Genomic DNA, 22662 nt, shown 5'->3' on the forward strand with positions numbered 1-22662 from the left:
GCTGCTAAAATGGTAAACTAATTTAAGGGTTGGAATCAATCCATAATTTTTATCGATAATCACTATAATATACAAATATGTATATTCTTATATCGACAGTTACATTAATATAAATGTGGTCTATATTTAAAGTTTAAGGTTCCCTTTGTTTATTTTAAGATGGACCTAAGCTAACTTCAACTGGTTTAAACGAGGGAAACATTTTAATTATCTCAAAGAAAAAAACAATTTACATACCTAATATATCTTTAATAGTTTTCTTTAGCGTGGTGCACGAACTATTAAAAATTACTCCGTGTCACCTTACAAAACAAGCCGATTAACGTGTCAATACATAGTCCCACGCACACACTTACACTACTACAGGCCCATATGCGGCCTTTATGAGAATTGTCACCGTCTGTGGCAGATCAGTTTGCGTCTTAATAGAATATTTTAAAAATACCGTCGTGCGTTGTGAAAAATTTTTTATCTGCACCCATGCTTTAAATCCTCTATTAAAGATTCTGAAAGATTTAGCTTATTGCCAACATTAAAACACCCAATGTTCTAATAACCATCATCCAAAAGAGTGTTGTAATGTTGTACTGAATTTCATAACAACACTCCTATGTTTTTTTTTCGATCCCTTCATGCGCAAAGAGTTTCAACAGACAGCCACATTCTTGTTGCTCGATGCGTGGTATCTGTATGAATTTCAAAAAAAGAACATATTTTTCGTTTACGCGCGTTCCACACTACCAGAACGTCGCGCGCCGTAAAAAAAGTAGGTTATTCGAATCCCCGCCATTTTTCTTCGATATTTTTATTGTTTTGTTTACAAAAAATGAGAATTCATTTTAAACGCTGCAAAAGAACATAATATTCGAGTTAATTTTAATTATTGCACTATACAAAATGTAAATTACTACTAAAATAAATAATTGTTTCAATACTTAGTTTATATGTATATAATCAGTAATTAATGATATTAGGTTACTACTAGGACTGGTGTTTTAGTGTTAGCAGTAAGCTAACTGTTTCAGAATCTTTTAGAATATTCTGGGTGTAGATAAAGTCTTGTATGCAACTGTTGATTATTAGGTATTAAAACACTCATGTGATACTATTATCACATCCAATCACAATCCACATTCTTGTCTTAATACCCCTAATTACACAACAGTTGCATAAATAACTAAAAAACGATACTTTATAAGTATTTGTGGCCATATATGATTATTTAAGGGAGAAAAAATTGTGTAACTAGTATCCCCCGTAACCGCACACACACTTGCATAACGGTGCTTCACTTGCTAATATCACGGATGCGCGGAGTATGTCTTTTTTACTCGTCCGTGGCGTGGTGTAGTAGTTTCGGTTTTGACTTTGTCTTTAGTTTTCGTTTTTCAGTTGTTGCAATTCATATTTTGTATTAGTAGGCGTGGGGCCTGAATCTGAAATTTTAACAATATTCTTCAAATGCTTCAAATTATTTTAAGCACAATAAACTTACTAAACAAAAATTTAAATAAAATAATTTAAATGTCAAATAAAATAACTAATGTAAATATTATACTATATTTTAATAAAACAGTTAAATAAAATGTCTCTCGATTGCTTTATATAGATTTCTTTAGGTAGTCAGGTGTTTCTGAGATTATTTAAGGTTGAAGTAAAGCGTCTTTGGTTTCAAAAGTTGTATGTGATATACTCGATACGCCTGTTTTTTGAAGGCAAAAGCTGCTTTAACTGGCACATCGAACCAGGGCTGTGATTTGCCACCAATCGGTACTACAGAGCTTGGTATAAAAATATCCATGCCCTGTAGTATCATATCTGCTACTGCAACGGCGCTGGCACTGGGATCATCCAAAGGGAACCACACCTTGCTCCAAGGGTAGGATGCAAAACAGGAACACATCCTATCCCAATATGCTAACTTGTAGTGCCAAACGCGGCTGGTCGCTGGTGTTGGCTGGTCGGGGGCGTTGGATAGGCACTACACTCCTGACAACTAACCTGACAATAATTATTGGTAATAATTATTTTGGGGAAGGAAACGACCCAAGTAACAGGTTATTGTACTCTGCTTGGAATCTGATTTTTATGAGACTTTTGACTTACGTAATTTTTATTAGGATTGCTCTAATCAAACACTATTTTATTTTGTTATTATTTTAAATGTTATCGAACTCTTTTAAATGTGAAGTAATAAAAAACTTACTAACATAGGATTTAACTTCGACCTGGTGTTCAAATAATGTTTTCTCGTAAATTTTTTATTTAAATAAAGTAGTATTAATTATAAAATGACATTATCCGCCGCGATGGCAAGCGTCCTGTGGAATGACTGGTGGCTTGGGCACGGGGAAGGGTGCTGGTGTGGGACGCTACTTGCGTCGAATCTGTCTCCTTCTCATGTCCAAGTTACGTCAGTTGGTGCTGGGGCTGCTGCTTCGACTGCCGAAGACAGCAAACGTCACAACTATGTCGGTCTCAATGAGTAAGACATCTTTGTGCCGTTTGGTGTCGAGGCACTTGGCCCGTGGGGCCCAGAGGCGCGGAGGATGTACAAAGTACTATCTTCTCGCCCCAATACTGGCAACCCAAGCGCTGGCACCTATTTCGGTCAACAGATCAGCCTAGCTATCCGACGTGGAAATGCTGCCAGTAATCTTGGTACGCTTCCCCGTAGATAATGATAGTGTTAATTTTATGTAATCACTAGTGGACCCAACAGACGTTGTCCTGTACACACGTCTTAAATTTGCAAAATCTGTCCAGCCGTTAAGAGGAGTTCTTATTTATATGGACGGAGAGAATTATATTATATGGACGGAATTGAGAATCTTAACCAATCTCAAATTCACTGAAACAAACAAAAAATCATCAAAATCGGTCCAGCCGTTTAGGAGGTAGTTTAATTGTGAATCTAAACCATTCTCGAATCCACCTGAAGACACACACCAATCTCAAATTCACTGGAACACACAAAAATATCATCAAAATCGGTCCAGCCGTTTAGGAGGTAGTTCAATTGTGAATCTAAACCATCCACGAATCCCCTTGAACTCACACAAAAAATTTCATCCAAATCGGTCCAGCCGTCTAGGAGGAGTTCAGTGACATACACACTCACAGAAGAATTATATATATAAAGATAGTACTCATTGTAAATATACATAGTTAAAAAAATTGTTTTGTTTGAATAAATATGTTTTGTTTAATAAAGTGGTTTAGCAATTTTACGTTAAGTTTTTCACAGTGTTAGTAATTAGTTTAACATTTTGCTCTCAGTGAGAAAATTTAAGGTTATGATTTTATATTTTTATTAATTATTTTGTAATTAATTGTAATTGCTGCTTTTTCTCCAATAAATGAATAAAGTACCTAAATTAAAAAATATATAATCTATATAAATAAAATTATAGAGGAGGATTGATTGTAAAAAACTACTACCTAGATAGATTTCAAATAATTCTTCCAAGTTTTATTCCTAAGACACTTTTGCCCTTAATACCTAAAAAATATTGGGAGATCTTCATTTAATAAAAAGCAATTAATATTTTAAGAACACAGTAAGTCCGTGTAAGAAATTTCTTTGAAAACCTCACTTTGGAAGATCTACCCACATCCAGTGGAATTAGGCATGAATGGTCAGGTCAGGTCAACACTCTCCGTGCTAGATTCGATAGAAGACACACAACCAAGCAATGTCTCTACGCACCGGCTGTTATAGAGTACTGGATGCCCGGCAATTCAAATGGCTCGAGCTGATACTAGGGTGAACCAGATCACAGATGAGAACAATACTCCAACTTATAGTGCGCTACAAATTGAGCTTAACCTTTAAGCTCAAATTGTACTTAATATATCTTTTAAAAGATAAAACAAGTGACCACTTTAGGTCACAGTTCATTTACCTCTCGTCAAGTACTTGATTTTGGTTTGTGGATAATCATAGTGGTAGGCAGTTAGTCAAATTACAGACAAAAACGTAGTGCGTAAATAAGTTGAAGTGCTTACATAACTGTATTGGATTGTGATGGGCGCGCATCAACAACTTGTTCTCGTGTGGCCACGAAATAAGAGACTTGCTCAGGCGAACTGGTAGAATCTGAAAATCATGATATACTAAAAGTAGTATAAAGTGCAAAGATAACACTGAAAATTATGTAGAAGTTCAAATACTATTATCTGTAGAGGCTTCGGTTTAATAACTGGGTTAAGGGTAGACAAACAGAAGTTCTGTTATGACAAGAGTAGAGCGAGTTGCCGGCTCTAAAGTATCTATCTGCCTTTAAATCAAATTGAAAAGTATTTTTATGATTATTTTTATGAATAGTAATTGATACGCCCTGCCTAGTGAGCAGCGCCGCTCAAGATTCTGGATAGTCCCAAAAATTCTGAGCGTCACTGCAATTATTGTACTCGTCACCTTGATACGTATGATGTTTAGTTTCATATGCCCAGTAATTTCACTAGATCCGGTGCCCTTCAGACCGAAATACAATAAGGTTACATTACTGTCTCACGGCAGAAAAAGGCGCCGTTGTGGTGCCCATAATCTAGTCGGCATCCTGTGCAACGAGCCTGCCACTGGTGAGTTTTACCAAAAGAGCGTACTTACAAGCTGCAAATGCTGCATCGCAACGCCAGCCGTATTTCAAAAATTTTACTTGTCTTTTTGTACATTTATCGTGTTCGTGTGGTGTATGTTTCAAATGTAACAAAATATTTTTTGTTTTATTTAAATTTCCATTATACAAGTCTTTTAAAAATTGATACTACTTTTTAAAGATCGAAACAAATCTTCCATTATCAAATTATCTAGCCATTATTAGTAAGAAAGAAAATTAAGAATTATTTTTAAAAATTTACGATTTATTGAAAATTCTTTGACAAGTAATTAACAACTATCACTCTCCTGAGTAAGAAGTTGGCCAGAAGAGTTGTAAAAAAATGGGCTCAGTCATTTTGTTTTCTCAAAAATTCTGATGATTTATGTTATGGGTATAATTTAAGCACTTCGCAAAGATTTCTTAATTTTTAACAAAAAAATATTTTCTAGTTAATAATGCCTAGTAAAGCGTAAGTGTAAGTGTAATCTTATTTAATTAGTTAAAAATAAAACAAAAACGTATTTCTGAATGACCCTTCAACTACCGTAACAATTATATGATGTAAAAGAATAAAATATCTTATTTGTTTAAAAATTATAAGGAATACTATCGTATTTGTGCAAACACCTTTTACATTACCACTCTATTTTTTTTTAAGTATTAAAATGGATATCGTATTTATCCTTATGAAATAGACATATGCCATAGCGGACTTTTCTAAACTACGATATACTAAATACAATTCCACAATACATTATTTTGTTATATCTCAAAGGGCCTAGACAGCGTTTTTATTTAAAGCACACCTACAGCAGAAAAATTGGTGCAGTACTTTTTGGGGTTATCGCAAACAGACACGCGGCTGAGGTTTTGTTTTATAATATGTGGTGTTTTTTTTTCACAATTTCTTTTATTTTTTCAGATTGCAGCTGGATTTTTATTTATAGCAAGGAAATTATAATGGAAGGAAGCAAGGAATGTATATTCAAATTATTTAAAGGCTTGTGTTTTTTGCAATTCAGTTTTGATGAAAGTCATCCATTTAATTCAATGACGTTCTATACACTATAGAATGTCATTGATTTAATTACATGCTATTATAATATCCTCTTATAAGATTTTTGAGAGATGTTTATTCACATTTCCAATTATATTTATCGTCATAAAATAATGTAATTTTACAGAGTAGGAATTGATACTTATGTAATATCTATCTCCTATGAAAAGAAAATATATTTAACTATTCAGGAGAAGAAAAATGAGTCAAAGTGCCCTCTCGAGATATTGGGAATTACTTGTCAATAAAACCAACACTGCCGCTTCGGAAAAAAGTAACGCAAAAATAATATCTGAATATTGTTTTTGGGCTCTCCTATTTATATTAACACAAATAATTGCTAGACACGAGTCTAAGTCTGCCTCATCCTCTGCGTTTTTTTAATTGTGCTTTATTTTAACTTCACTGTTTGGTTTTGTATTCTGATCCGTCAAATCGCTAAAAACATCGCTGGTTTTGTGGCTACACATCGGGTATGCGCGAAGGTCGTTGCCTTGTTTCATCACATTTCTAAGGTACACTAGAAGATTCGCTGGACAGTGTGGTTCACTTGACCCCTTCAGATCTTATAATGGTGTCTGTTCCCACTTACTTTAACCACCTCCGCTACATTACATTAGAAATAATGCGCCGTCTACGGAGTTTTTTATTTGAGCTTCGATTATCTCAAAACAATCAGAAACACGCCGAACTTTTTGGTTCTTTAGTTCGGTTTTGCGTTAATCCATCGCAATTTATTTAAGAAACTTTCTCACTGGAATATACTCGCGCACATTATATAGGTCCCTCATTCGGAAAAATATACAATGTTCTCAGCTTTGCCCGCTACCCGATGCTCAGTAGATATTATCCTCACCATCTTGGATGTGGGGCGTTCCTCCACTGTGCGGTTTTCAAGGAACTTTTTTCCACTAAGCTGTGGAATGAGCTTCCTTGTACGGTGTTTCCTTTACGATACCACATGGATACCTTCAAAAAATGCTCGTACACCTTCCTTAAAGGCGATGTGATTCCTCTGGTGTTGCATAAGAATGTGACCTGTACGTCCGCCTCTTCCATAAAAAAAATAGACTGATGGAACTTCAACAGCGAGTTCCTTTCAATGTAAATGTATTCTGTTGTGATACAAATAAAGAAAATATTCCTTTAAATGAAATATATCCAAATTTTTGTGTAACCACGCGTGTAATTAATTAATATTTATAACTGAATTTTTATATTGTAACAATAATCTAAACAAAACAACATAATTTACTTTTAAAATACATAATTCTGTTAGAGAAACATTTATCTTTTTAACCAAATTCAAAAAAGGAGGAGGTTCTGAAACCGTCGCGTCGGTATGTATGTTACCTCAAAACTTTAGACTAGGTGAACCGATTTTTTTTAATTGAAAGCTAGTGCTTCCCGTGCGGTCCCATTGTATTTTGATCCAGATCTGACAATGGTATCCATGAGAAAACCATAAAAGTCTTAAATTTGCTAAACGTATCTGGATTTTGTAGATGTGGAAATTTGTTCTTGTGAAGTAGGTACTTGGTTGATATCTTTTTTATTTCTTTACCTACAAAAAAAGGTGCGAAGGCAATAATAGCTTATTATATAATAAGTTTCAAGCGTCAAATCCGTCCTAATAAAAAAAAATATGTTCCCAGAAGTAAGAGCTGTAAATGTCACCAAATTCATTTCATCATTAAAATAAACAGATCTATGTAATATAGACTAGGAGCTAGGATATTATGAAGCTAGTACCTACTTTCAGTCCGCGACGAGTTTATGAAAGAAACGCACGTCTACCGATGCAAATTTTAATCCTAAATTATTACTCTTTTGGTATCTGTATAGAGCTGTTACAACACGTCGTAATGCTCCTTCATTTTATGTTTGCTATATTGCTAGGATGATTTTGTTTCTTCTATATTGAATGTTTATATTCGCCTGACATCAAATGGTGCTTTATTTTAAAGCTAGTTTCCACAGAACTCCGTCCTATATAAACCAATATTAATATATGTTTTTATTGTTAGAAAGAGCATAATTTTGGATTAGTCTCACTTAAAACAAAATTCACTCTTTATGATGAGATCCTTTAAGAATTGAAAGATATCTTTTGAAAATTTTCCAGAAAAAAAGTAACACATGTTGGCCTACAATTACATAAAATTATTGTGGCGTTGAGATTAGCTGTCATAAGAAACCACATACATAGTGATGGTGTCGTAAAGTAGGAATTGGTACTTCGTAATAAAACAAGAAGCTAAGCCATGTTTGGGCTTATTGGGATTGTCATGACGCAACGTTACTAAATTAACACCTGTGAAATATAAAACTCCTCTTGAAAGAATACTGACTTCAAATGATGTTAAAATTATAGTAAGTTAAGTATGTTTTAATCATAACAGTTTGAGGTTGGTGCACATAATAATCACTCATTTCTGAAGGTCATGTTCGTAATTCATGGTTTTCGTAACGTAGGTCACTAAAGCTTTTTTTTATTGGAATAGGAAGACAAACGAGCGTACGGGTCACCTGGTGTTAAGCGATCACCGCCGCCCACATTCTCACAAGAGCGTTGCCGGCCTTTAGGGAAGCTGTACGCGCTTTTTTTGAAGGTACCCATGTCGTATCGTCCCAGAAACACCGCACAAGGAAGCTCATTCCACAGCGTTGTAGTACGAGGAAGAAAGCTCCTTGAAAACCGCACTGTGGAGGATCGCCACACATCCAGATGGTGGGGATGATATCCTAACTTGTGGCGTGTCGTGCGAAGGTGGAATTCGGCAGCAGGAATCAGGTTAAACAGCTCTTCGGAACACTCCCCTTCCACCCTTTTTTGCGACTCCCTCCACTATTTGAGACTATTTTGCACGTTATCATTAGAATTATACGCACTGCACATGCCTTTCTTATTCCCGTAGTACATTAGACATATTTTTTATAATTAAAAAAAATACCATTGGAGATCTTCTTTACACTGAGTGGTAATGAGACATTAAGAACATTAAAAATGAATAGTGGAACAAATTAAAATTATTTTATAAATGTTTTATAAGTAAATTGAAGCAACTCTGTGTAAATCCTGAGTAAATGCAACCGCGAATGATTCGCGCGCCACTTGCCGAGCTACCAGTCAGTTCGCAATAAGTCTGGATTTGTAAGAGTCCGCCGCGCTGCGGTGAAACTGGAACATCCCGGATTAAGTACAACTTACCAGCTTCTTTATAAACCCTTTCAATTAATTAATCGGGATTATATTTTATTTCATTTATTCTAGTTTAGAGCGATGGTTGAAACAAATTAAGGCTTAAGAAAAACGCTTAAGTTGCTACAGATAATGGAATAACTTCAAACGTTAATAGTCGGAACATTAATTCTTTATCTTTTAGAATTGACAATATTTCTTGGTGACATTTTATTTTGATACTTTTAAATTTAGAAATTTTAGTTTTAATGAATTATGATTGAGTTTTTTTACTAATTCCTCTACTTTTAAACTGACTTTTAAAATGTAGGAATTAATAATTTTATATTTGGTCCAACAGATCTTCGTCGTTTATTAAAAACAAACTAAGTATTTCTAAACAGACATTTTCATTTGGTGAAGTGGAAGTAATGGTCCTATGGTATATTGTTGTGGGGCAGTGCGGCCGATATTAATACCATCTTTGTGATGCAGAAGAGGGCTATTCGCGCGATTTATAACCTAGGTCCTAAAGAATCATTAAGAGAAAAATTTAAAGAAATAAACATTTTGGCTGTTGCTTCTCAATACATTTTTGTTAATGTTCTGTATGTTCATAAGCACATTGAGGAATTTTCTAGAAACTGTGACATTCATAATGTTAACGCGAGGAACAAACATAAACTTGTTATGCCTACTACTCGGTTGTGTCGAGTTAGTAAGTCTTTTGTTGGGCGATGTATATGCCTCTACAATATGATCCCAGAAAATGTACAAAACAGACGTATTACGAAATTTAAAAGAATTGTTAAAAAACGTTTGTGTGGGAAAGGTTATTATAGCATAAACGATTTTCTTAATGACACCACGGACTGGAAATAAAGTGAACACCCTCAGGCTCTTTAATTATAAATGTATGTATTGTAATCCATATTTTATATAAAAAAAAGCCCGCTGAGTTTCTTGCACCCATTCTTCTCAGGTCTGAGGCAGTCTCTTTTGAATGGGTGGTAGTTTTTGACGTTCAATAAGTGATTCTAATCCTATTTTTGAATTGAATTTGAATTTTAATGGGAAGGATCACAAATGGCCATCTAAACTCTGTACAGAATTTATATATCTTATAGAAATCATGCAGCACTCTGTTCTCTCTCACTCAGTTCTGGTTCTGTAGAATTATTAAGAGATTATGCAGTAAATTTTTGTACTCAAAAGTAATAACATTTATATAAAAAGTTAACAAAAATTCTGCTTATAATTACGTACATGCTATTTATTAATAAAAGTGTATCAATGTAGTAATCCTATCGGTGTCTGAAAATAACTAAAGTGGGGCAACTAGCAACAAAGAATTAATAATTAATAAGATTGTGAATTGTATGAAAATTGTCATGTTTGATCATTTTGTTTTGTTTGATGTTTATCAAAAAACACCATTTGTTTAAAAAAATTCTTACGCTCAAGAAACCTGTTAACTTTGAGCACTTACCGTGAAAAAAAAAGCACGATCACCCAAGTGACCAGCTACTACAAAATCATGTTTAATGTTAAACATATTCATATAACACGTGACATTCCAATAACAGAATATTTCTTTATAAAGTGATACAGTTATAATCTTCATTCACAAAATTGTCGCTTAGTTCGCAACTCGCAAATCAATGCGCTGCGAATTATGAAGAAGTGAGGAAAACTGCCAGAACCAATGGGACTAAAAAAAGGACCGGATTAAGTGTCGCGACAAGTGTCATTAGGTCAGTTTCTAGTTATCTCTTCTACAGTCCATTTTTCGCAAGAAGTCTACCGATCTACGTCTGACAGTGGACTTCACATGTTACGAGTAAAAACATTTAAATAAAGATGTTAAAAAACTTAAAATAATTAATCATCACATGAATCACTTTATTTAAAATTACAACAAAAATTTACGACTTGATTGGTTGAAGACACACCTGTAGATACATAATTTCATAAGTACCAAGCTAATAAAAAAAGCAATTGTGTGGTTTTTTTTCACAAAATAACATAGGTAATTATATCAGCATTGAAAAAAAAACAAATTTATATATTATGCTTTACATTTTCATAAAATAAAAAAACCTTTATCAAGTGTGGGGTTCGAACCTACTCTTCCGAATGCAATTGCATCCAATATTATGCGACCTATAGGCGCCGCCCGACCGTAACGCGATATGCAACACACAGACGAAAAAGTTTGAGACGATGTCATTAAAGTTTCACTTTAAAAGCGTGTTAAATAAAGCGCCCACAAAAACCTAAAAGACTAGCAACTCTCCTGTGAACATCTGTGGCGTTGAAAGAGAGTATCATCGGCGGTGATCAATAACTATCAGATAATTATCTTTATAATACAATAAAATTCCACGACAACAAATGAGGAACTTCCTAAATCGTCCAGGTCTCATATTGCACCGCAACATATCTGCTAAACCGTTGATCTGGGCATTATTGAAAATGTGCATTTGTACTTTAATCTGTAACCTCACCGATTGAGAGTCAAAACTCACAATGGCCGTATTATGATCTCGCTATTGTGCGAATTTTAAATCTCCATTTGTCAAATATTAGTTACAATGGGTTCAGTGTTGCAAAGTTCTTGGGTTCCTTCTGCGAATGAACTATAATGATTTTGCTATACATTGTAGTACATAGAATTAAAGCCGTGTCTGCATATAAACTATTTATTTGAAAACGATTTATATACGTTCTAATTGTAGCAATGCTAAGATACAAAAAGGTAAGTTGGTCACACTTGTGACTGCCCTCTTTTCTGTGTTGTAACGCCACATTTAAAATAAAAATATAATTTATTACACTAAAACAGTAACTGTCAATTTTTTTTAACCAACTTCAAAAAAGGATGAGGTTCTCAATTCGTTGATTTGTTCTTTTTTTATGTTTGTTACCTCAAAACTTTCGAACCGATTTTGATAATTCTTTTTTTATTTGAAAGCTGGTGCTTCCCATGTGGTTATAATTTGGTCCAGATCTGACAATGGCATCCATGAAAAAGACCATTAAAGTCTTAAATTTGGTATACATACGTATAGCAAAGTGGATGATAAATTTACGAATAACTCAATATCTCGCCAACCAATTTCACTGATTCTTTTTTTTATTGGAATGGATATACTTCAAAGATAGTTTGGTTAGGTTTGATTACGAAATCCATTACAAAGTAACGGAACTCTTCAATTCTTAAGAGCAAATCTTTTTTATAGATATTAAAGTCATCTACCAGAACATGGTTATGGTCAAGTAATTGTCGTAGTCGAATAAGATGATCAATGGGACTCCTTAACGACTTACAGTAAGTCTGCGATCTGTGACAGAATCTCTAACTGTCTGTAATCAAATTGCAAAGCACTTACGTTCATTTCTGCATTGAAAATTTTTGTATATCTACACATGTTTAGACAAATTAAATCATAAAATAAAAAAAAATAACAAAAAAACAACCGACTTCAAAAACACTATTCCAAAATAATAGATATAATGTGCACTAAAAAGTATAAAAATAATTGCGTATTTGTATACAATCTAATTAATTAATCTAATTCTAGTTACGATTATTGTAATTTTTCAAGTCGGTGTCATCCAAGTTAGGTTTGTTACTACATACATAGTTATTGGTCAGATGTGCTTGAGTCGTAACATACCTATTATAAAATCGCACCCATATGGACATATTATTTTTATATAATTTAATATATAATATAGCTGATTCGTCTTATCTATTAAGAAAAATAGGATACACTGCAGAAGGCCTTCCTTCACGGTGTACAGATGTATCGGATGATGCCTACATCGGATCATTATCGTCATTGTAATTGTTATTGTTAGTGACAAGTACTTTGACACATCACAGCCGACTAACTGGCAACCGGGACCCCTTCTTCTTTTGAGCAGATTAGTTGTAAGTTGATAAACACTGCTTCTATTGTGCAGTGTAATAATTTTTTGGACTTACATGTACAAGTACAACGTTGACAAAGGTGACAACGGTGACAACAGTACCAACAGTGACAGAAGTGACAGAAATGACAACAGTGACAGCAGTGACAACGGTGACCGTGACCATGACCGTAATAGTGACACAGTGGCAGAGACTGTGCCATGAACGTGACTGTGACTGTCAACTTCACCTTCAACGCTAGTGCAAGTGCAAGTTCAAGTGCAGGTAACAGCGGTGACAATAGTGACAACAGTGATAACAGTGATAAAAGTGACAACGGTGACAACAGTGGCATGTATGAAGTATGTCTTCCTATGAAATCAAAAAAAACTTACATTGATAAGTACTTTGACGAGTACTTCGCCAGGTATTACGCTGAGTACCTCGCCAAGTATTTTACCGAGTACTTCGCTATTGTTACACTCAATACTTGGACAAGTTATTCGCAAAGTCTTCGACAAGTACTTCTACTTCTGCATCGTTAGCATTTACGTTATTTTAATTGATATTGTTAGTGACAAGTAGTTCGACACATCACTGCCAACTATTTGGCAACCCGGTCCCCTGTTTCTTTTGAGCAGGTCAGTTGTAAGTTGATAAACACTGCTTCTATTAAGCGGTGTGTACTTCGCCGAGTACTGCGCCAAGTATTTTGCCGAGTACTTTTGCCAAGTACATCGCCGAGTACTTCGCCAAGTACTTATCGAAACTCGTGCAAGTGCTTTGCCAGGTACTTCGCAGAATATTTCACCGAGTACTTCATCACGTATTTAGCCAACTACTTCGCCAAGTACTTTGCCGAGTACTTCGCCAAGTACTTTCGCCAAGTACATCGCTGAGTACCTCACCAAGTACAATGCCGAGTACTGTGCCAAGTACTTCGCCAAATACTATGACGAGTACTTCGCCGAGAGCTTAGCCAAGTACCTCGCCAAGTATTATAACGAGTACTATACCGAGTACTTTACCAAGTACTTTGCCAAGCACTTCACCGAGTACTTGCTTGCGAGTATGCTTCATGAACACGATGGTCTTGATTACTGTCACTACAGGTCAACCTGGCACCACAAGCACGAGTTCACGAGTTCAACAGTGGGAGGCTCCTTTTCACAGGATTCCGGCTAGATTATGTGTACCACAACGGCGCCTATTTCTGCCGTGAAGCAGTAAATACTGTATTTCGGTCTGACGGGCGCCGTATTTTTTTTTTTTTTTTATGGAATAGGAGGACAAACGAGCGTACTGGTCAACTGGTGTTAAGTGATCACCGCCGCCCACACACTCCTGCAACACCAGAGGAATCACAAGAGCGTTGCCAGCCTTTAAGGACGGTGTACGCGCTTTTCTTGAAGGTACCCATGTCGTATCGTCCCGGAAACACCGCACAAGGAAGCTCATTCCACAGCTTCGTGGTACGAGGAAGAAAGCTCCTTGAAAACCGCACTCTGGAGGACCGCCACACATCCAGATGGTAGGGATGATATCGTAACTTGTGGCGTGTCGTGCGAAGGTGAAATTCGGAGGCAGGAATCAGGTTGAACAGCTCTTCGGAACACTCCCCGTGATAAATGCGGTAGAAGACACACAATGAAGCGACGTCTCTACGCAACGCCAAGTGATCCAGCCGTTCACAGAGTACTGGGTCTCCGACAATTCGAGCTGCTCTGCGTTGCACGCGGTCAAATGGATGGAGCTGATACTGGGGTGCGCCAGACCAGAGATGACAGCAATACTCCATGTGAGGCCGGACCTGCAATTTTTAGAGCGCTAGAATGTGGGCCGGCTTGAAGTATTGCCGTGCTCTATTTATGACGCCCAGTTTCTTCGAAGCCAGTTTGGCTTTGCCCTCCAGATGGCCACGAAATTGGCAATTGCTCGAGATTTCGAGACCCAGTATTCCGATACTAGGCGAGGCTTTAAGGGAAGTGTTCTCGAAGAGCGGTGATACGGCAAATGTGGTTTTTTTAGTGGTAAACGCGCAAACTTGAGTCTTCAGGGGGTTAAATTGGACAAGGTTCAACTTACCCCATTCCGCGACCTTCTCGCGAGAGGACTCGATAGAAGACACAAGTTTCTCCCGGCACTGGTCGACGTTTTCCCGAGAGAGACCTGCATGGCCCGTGTATACGGCATCACCAGTGCTGTCGTCTGCATAGCAATGAATGTTGGCGGTGTCCAACATATCATTGATATGCAGCAGAAACAGCGTGGGAGATAGCACACAGCCTTGGGGCACTCCAGCGTTCACGGGCTAGGGATTCGAGCAATAACCGTCGATAACGACCTGTATGCTGCGCCCAGTGAGGAAGCTGGAGGTCCACTTGCATAAGCTCTCGGGAAGCCCAAATGATGGAAGTTTTGCGAGGAGCGCCTTGTGCCATACACGATCAAAGGCCTTCGCTATATCCAGACCAACTGCCAGGCCTTCCCCCTTGCTTTCAATAGCCGCCGCCCATCTATGTGTTAGGTATACCAGAAGATCGCCAGTCTACCGACCATGGCGAAAGCCGTACTGCTGGTCGTTGATCAACTGGTGACCCTCAAGGTATACCAAGAGCTGGCGGTTAATTATGCTCTCCATGATTTTGAAGAGTAGGGAGGTAATAGCAATAGGCCTGTAGTTTGCCGGATCCGAACTGTCTCCTTTATTTGGGATCGGAGGGACAAGGGCTGACTTCCATGAATCAGGGACTACGCCTTTTGAATAAGAGTGCCGGAATAAACGCGTTAGCACCGGCGTCAACTCAGGGGCACACGTTCTAAGCACTATTGGAGAAATGCCATCCGGCCCGCTCGACTTCCTGCCGTCCAACGAAAACAGAGCTCGCCTAACAGTTTTCTGTCGGAACTGTACTTCAGGCATGGAGCTCTGACACCGCGGGATGGTCGGCGGTGTTTTTCCGTTGTCGTCAAGAGTCGAGTTGGAGGCAAAAAGAGTGCACAGGAGATCGGCTTTCTCTTTTGCCGTATGGGCCAGGGTGTCATTCCTCATGTGCAACGGCGGCATGGACGGCTGGTTGAAGTTACCAAGAGCAGCTTTCGACAACGACCAGAACTTGCGTGTTCCGGTCGGGTAACTGGAAGGCTGCTCGCCAATTTTGACGACGTGCTTCGATTTCGCACGGGCGATTTGCCGCTTAAAAAATCTGGAGGCACGGTTATATTTCATCTTCAGAACTTTGCATTTCGGATCTTTTGAGCCCAGCGCCGCAACTCAAGTTCGATACGCCTGTGTTTTGCAGTCAGATGCTGCTTTAACTGACGCATCGAACCAGGGCTGTGAGCTTGGTATAAAAATATCCATGCCCTGCAGTATCACATCGGCTACTGCAACGGCGCAGGCACTAGGATCATCCGAAGGGAAACAAACCCTGCCCCAAGGGTAGGATGCAAAGAAGGAACGCATCCTATCCCAATCTGCTGACTTGTAGTGCCAAACGCGGCGGGTCGCTGGTGGTCTGCGACGTTGGCGTCGGATAGGCACTACACTCCTGACCAGGCAATGGTCGGACGTTCCGAGAGCGGCATCGACAGAGACCTGGTAACCATCGGGATGTCTAGTCAGCAGAAGATCTAATAAGGACGGCATGTGGCTATCCACATCCGGGAGCCGCGTCGGCGACTCAACCAATTGGGACAGACCATACGCCAATGCAAAATTATGCACAGATCGCCCTGCGTAGTCTGTGGTACGTGATCCAAGCCATTCGGCATTGTGCCCGTTGAAATCACCCAAGACTACGATTTCAGCGGAGGGGATCTGAGCAAGCACGTCATCAAATGCCGCTTGAACGCAGCCCATGAGGTGATCCGTTTCTGCGTTACCACTATGGGACCTGTAGACACACGCATAGATGCGGACGCGGTCCTCTAAATCTACGCGGAGCCAGAGAGTAGACAGGCCCCTACCCTCAAAATTGCCGAGACGGCGACAGCAGATATCCTTCCTAACGTACACACATACCCCGGCATGAGGCATGAAATTATGCTCAATTTTGTACCCGGGGTACGTTAAATATGACGTATCGCTAGGTCGAGATATCTGCGTCTCCGTAAGGAAACACAAGGCCGGCTGCACCGTCTCAAGGTGGTGGTGGACGGCGTTTAAGTTGGAGTGAATTCCCCGGATGTTACAAAAGTCCACATTAAGCGTGGAGCGGGGTGCCGTGGTGTTGCTGCCCTGTTTGTCCTGTGACATACGCGGTACTGTGCCCTCCCCAGAATACGAGGGGCAGCCCGAGCGCGAATGCTCGGGGAGGGATTCTCCGGCTCTACAAGAGCCGGTACCCTCCTGGGGTAATTTCTCTTTAAATACCGCTCTCATATTTTGTTGGGGACGGGGGGGGGACGGGGGGGAATGGCCTCCGGTCCTCGACACTAACCTATGCGAAACATAGCGGCACTAGGCCGCTACTTCACGCCGGTATTCGGTGCGAGTGTGGTAAGTAACCCGGACGAGTCTGGCCCGATTGTGCTGACGTTATAAGACAGCAGCGTGACTCTCCCACAAAAAGCCCGTTGTCGCCTCTTACGACACCCTTGGACCTGGGACTACCCTATTCTTTTTAAGCCCCGGGGCAGCACAGGGCGTATTGTACATTAAACACGAATTAAACCGCAGTGCACAGCTATTGTACAAAACAATTCTTGTCATATTAAACTAACAGCTTTTGACTGCACACACATAACTACGACTACACCTCACTACAGTTGGTGATTGTTTTTTTTATGAAAGAGGAGTACAAACGACCGTACGGGTATGTTAAGTGATCACCGCCGCCCACATTCTCTTGCAACACCAGAGCAATCACAGAAGCGTTGTCGGCCTTTAAGTAATGATAATTATTCTGCAAGCATGACAAATTAAGAAATACTTATTATGTAACGCACTTTCTTTCGCATAGTGTAAGCCCGCCTTATGTGATCCGGATTTACTAATTAAGCACGTTACACATGCGACGACATGAACTCTCAAAGAGGCGCGTTGCTATTTTTACACGATATTGTACTACCCGCAATATCGAATTTTGTAAGCAACGAAACTAATATCACTATTTAACTGTTGTTTTAGATATCTGTGATCCTTTTCACATGTTAGTTAGAATTGAGACAAAAATTCCGACGGACAAAAAGGCACTTTATATATATATTCTGTAATCAAGAGTTCAGGAGAAAAGTTATTTATTATTATATTTGTACTTTATTATAATTGTACCTTTATGGTATGGTATGGTATGGTATAACATAAACTATTTTTTATGATTTTTTAAGGCGATAACCCTCACTTCTGGGATTAAACTGAAAACAAAATTTTATGAACGATGCGGGACTCTAACCCACGATCTCTCGCGTTCCGTGCGAGAGCTCTATTCAACTGAGCCAACCGTTCGAGTGACGTATCGTTTATAAAATCTTGTATGCTTTGTTCATTTCTCAGGTTGTGGCTTCAATTATTCATCAGGTTATCAACTGTACAAATGCAGAATGCCGCCGGTGGTTAGGGTGACAGACTGAGGAACTTTAGCACGATACATGCCGTTCCCAAAATAGCTACAAATTATTATTATTTATCATAGTACCTATTATTAAAAATGAAAGGAAGTCTTCTTACACTGTACATCTTATATATAAAATTCTCGTGTCACAATGTTCGTTCCCATACTCCTCCGAAACGGCTTGACCGATTCTCATGCAATTTTGTGAGCATATTGAGTAGGTCTGAGAATCAGCCAACATCTATTTTTCATACACACGAATTTATTTTTTTTATTTTTTTTGACTTTTTTTAAAAATTTGTTTGATTATGAGTCAACATTAAAAAATACATACAACTTCAAATTTTCACCCATCTACGATCAACAGTTACTTTTGTATCGCGATTTTAATATCGGCAATACAACGTTTGCTGGGTGAGCTAGTTATATTATATAAAATACTTCTCCTCCCAGTGGTATAAATTTATTAAATAACACACAATAGATTTACAACAAATACGTAATTTACAAAAAAAAAATAAACAGCATGTTTAGCAGAAATGAATAACTATTAAAGTAAAATAATAATAGCGATTTTAAATATAGCTTTAGGCAATTTAATATTATAAAAGAAAAAGAGAGAGAAATTATATATTTGGACAAATAGACGTGAATATTTATGGTTAGGGTCAATTAAGATTTTTTTTAAACAATTTTAACTAATTAAGGAATTTATTCGAACTGGATTTCCATATCTTTTCTCATTTTTTATGAAATAGGAAGACAAACGATTGTACGCGTCACCTGGTGTTAAGTTATCACCGCAGCCCACATTCTCTTGCAACACCAGAGGAATCGCAAGAGCGTTGCCGGCCTTTAAGGAAGGTGTACGCGCTTTTTTTGAAGGTACCCATGTCGTATCGTCCCGGAAACACCGCACAAGGAAGCTCATTCCACAGCTTTGTAGTAGGTGGAAGAAAGCTCCTTGAAAACCGCACTGTGGAGGACCGCCACACATCCAGATGGTGGGGATGATATCCTAACTTGTGGCGTGTCGTGCGTTTACAAACAGATAAACTGTAGATGTTAGGTACTTCACTATTTTCGAGCAGTAGGGCATTGTATTGATGAAAATTCTATAGTACTATTATGTACGACATGCTTGTAATAATTAGCCACTAAACTGAATTAAATACTCTTTGTTTTTACCATAAAGAAGGAGAATAGTTTTAAATCAATGTAGGCACAACTTTGGTATGAATTAGTTTCGTTAAAACTTGAATAGAGTATTATTCGTAAACAATACAATCTAATTCCATAGTTATCATAATATGCAAGAAATAGGAAGTCTAAAATAAGAAACAGAAAAGGTACTAAAATCGAACCCTGTGGAAGCCCCGCTTTTACGATTGATCTAAAAGATCCCTTTTCATTGATCTACCCTTTGTACTTTTCAGATTAGCTTATCCGGCTTTGTGGGTAACAGCGTTGCTACCCAACAACTTTGGCAAGGTGCTTAGTAATTAAAAATGTTAATGTCTTACGGCCGTTCCTATATACTATCTACAGATAGAGATAAATTACTACCTTCTACTGTCAGTAATTAGCTGTCAATAACCTGAAGCTGTCCCAATATACCCGATAAGTCATTCTTATCGCCTTATGTTGGGACGCGTGAATTGCAATTTCCATAAAAACTTCTATCGCTGGTAAGCTATACGTCGTCCCATTGACAGACAGCGTGTACGGATTAGGTGAGCTACCGTCGATAAGTTTATTGGAACTGAAAAGTCAACGATAGTTACGATTTGTTATGTTTTTAAAGTGATAACCCTCACTTCTTGGATTAAAACACTAATAAAAAACCCACGACCTCTGGCGTTCCGTGCCGGTGCTCTAACCAACTGAGCTAACCGTTAAAGTGTCGTATCGTTATAAAATCTTGTATGCTTTGTTCAACTCTCAGATTGTGACTTCATCTACAGGATCTACAGGATTTACAGCTGTTGATAACCTACTCAACCCCAATATTTCCATATTAGGAAATCGACTTGAGATGTCGCTCTTGTAAATCTAAACAATTTGTTATGTTTTTAAAGTGATAACCCTCACTTCTAGGATTAATACACAAATAAAATTTGAAAAAAAACAAAATTTTATGAACGATACGGGACTCGAACCCACGACCTCCGGCGTTCCTGAACAAAGCATACAAGATTTTATAACGATCGACGAACGACACTCGAAAGGTTAGCTCAGTTTGTTAGAGCACCGGCACGGAACGCCGGAGGTCGTGGGTTCGAGTCCCGCATCGTTCATAAAATTTTGTTGTTTTTCAAATTTTATTTTTGATAGTTACGATTTTATTGGGAACGGCCGTAAGTAATGTCAGTTCTACGTTCTTCCTCTTATGACTGACATAAAGAATGCCTTATAATAATGCTATTTACAATTTGTTAAATAAGTGAGCACCAATTGAATATTTCACCTAGTACATTAATAATTAACCAATATTTATTGTTGTTAAAGTTTTAATGTATATTAATTAATGACCTAAATACAGCGGGCTGTTTGAAACTTTTTCCATTTTCTCGTAGCGACACTTCACGGCGCCGTTCAAACCAACCACTTAAACGCAATTTAATCCGTGGTTAACATATTTCAAATCCTGCTTATAAGTCCTTCAAAGTGAATGAGACCTTTTTCCGTATTAACGACTTAATCATTTAAATTTTCAAGATTTTGAAAATTCGTATTATACTTCTCAGAATAATAAATAAAGATGCCATTTGATTTTTTGTGGATGAGATACAAATACAGTTGAAATAATTCTAATTTGTGACTTGGTATTTTTGTTGTTTAATATACCTACATATTTACTTTGATCACAAAAGATATTTGTAATAGTATTAATTTATTTCAAGTGATAATATTTTAACAAATTTTAACAGTTTTTGATAACACTAATTATTAAGTATTAATTTTAACTTAAAGAGCGCCTACGTAAACCTCTACTAAAGTAACAATCATTGATTACAGAGGTACATCGTACATCATTTCAGCCAGAAGACGTCCACTGCTAGACAAAGGCCTCCTCCAAAGAGCAAAGTGCAACATGTACAAAAACTGTTAGGTTTTAAGAACAATGTATGGATGAATTGAGATATCTTCTGAATCTGGCAAAGGGTATCCACAGCGTACTTGGCTGGTGCTTTCACTCTCAATCAAACTCAGATAACCATTATTTAAGCAGACTTAGTCTGAGCATTTTAGTATCATCTTTACGTTTTACATTTAATCAGGGTCATTCATTTAAAAAACAGAGTCGTGGGAAGAATTTCAATCTAAACATCTCAACAGCGTTTTATTATGTAAGTACCTGACCCGGCTTAGAATACCGGAATACCTTAGACCCGGAATAGGTTTTCGATTTTACGCCTTGTGTTACAAAATAGCAATTTTATTACGGATCCCTAATTTTGAAAAAAAAAGCCTATAGCCTTCCTCGATAAATGGACTACCCAACACTGAAAGAATCATTCAAATCAGACCAGTAGTACCAGAGATTAGCGCGTTCAAACAAACAAACACTGCAGCTTTATAATATTAATAGTATAGATAATAATAAATATAAATAATTTCGCATCATCGCTTTTAAATTATAAAAGCCACATAAAATTTTTTTGGCCATCATTTGGTACAAATACAATACGTACATAGAAAACAAGAGAAGTAGACTTCAAATTACATACAATATAATTTACGAAGGTTAAGCTAACTTTTCTTTAACTATAAATTAAGATATTTGTGTAACTGGACGGCTCAGGTGTTTACATTATGAGCTGAGTGACTTGTCGCTTTAGAAGTTGGTTGTATACATAGTGGCTTAAAAGCTATCACATGGAATTAACTTACATTTTCTTGAGAAGGAGAGTAAAAGAGAAAATAACTAGAGAGTGGTGTTGGGATTTGAAATAATGACCATTTAAATTTAATATATTTCTTCTGCGGTGTTTCCAGGTCGATTCCATATGGGTAACATCATAAAAAGCGCGTACACTTTTTCAAAGGCTGGTAACTTTCCTGTTATTATTCTGGTGTTTGGAGAAGAGAATGTGATCATTTGCGGCAGTTATCACTTAACGGCAGAACACCCGTACGCTCCTGTGTCTTCTGTTCCATATTCCAAAAAAACGCTAAATAGAAGTTCTAGAAATCTATGTATTATAGATCTGATGGCAGCAATTTATAGCAAGCTGCGTTCTTATAAAATCTTTTTTATGAAAGAGGAAGACAAATGACGGGTACCTAGCTGTTAAGAGTCACCTCATGGTAAGGAGGAGCGTTCTCGAACTTTTAGAAAAGGTGTA

The 22662-nt window shown here is 37.6% G+C and overlaps 2 protein-coding genes across 2 annotated transcripts in view; one reads left to right on the forward strand and one right to left on the reverse strand.

The window, feature by feature from the left end:
- LOC126971377 (uncharacterized) overlaps positions 1-22662 on the forward strand; it is a 453035-nt gene that overhangs the window by 365136 nt on the left and 65237 nt on the right. The window lies entirely within an intron of this gene.
- The window catches only part of LOC126971412 (uncharacterized), a 370061-nt gene that overhangs the window by 33903 nt on the left and 313496 nt on the right, over positions 1-22662 (reverse strand). The window lies entirely within an intron of this gene.

This window comes from Leptidea sinapis, chromosome 23 (assembly GCF_905404315.1).
Source record: "Leptidea sinapis chromosome 23, ilLepSina1.1, whole genome shotgun sequence".
In the NCBI taxonomy this organism is placed as follows: domain Eukaryota; kingdom Metazoa; phylum Arthropoda; class Insecta; order Lepidoptera; family Pieridae; genus Leptidea; species Leptidea sinapis.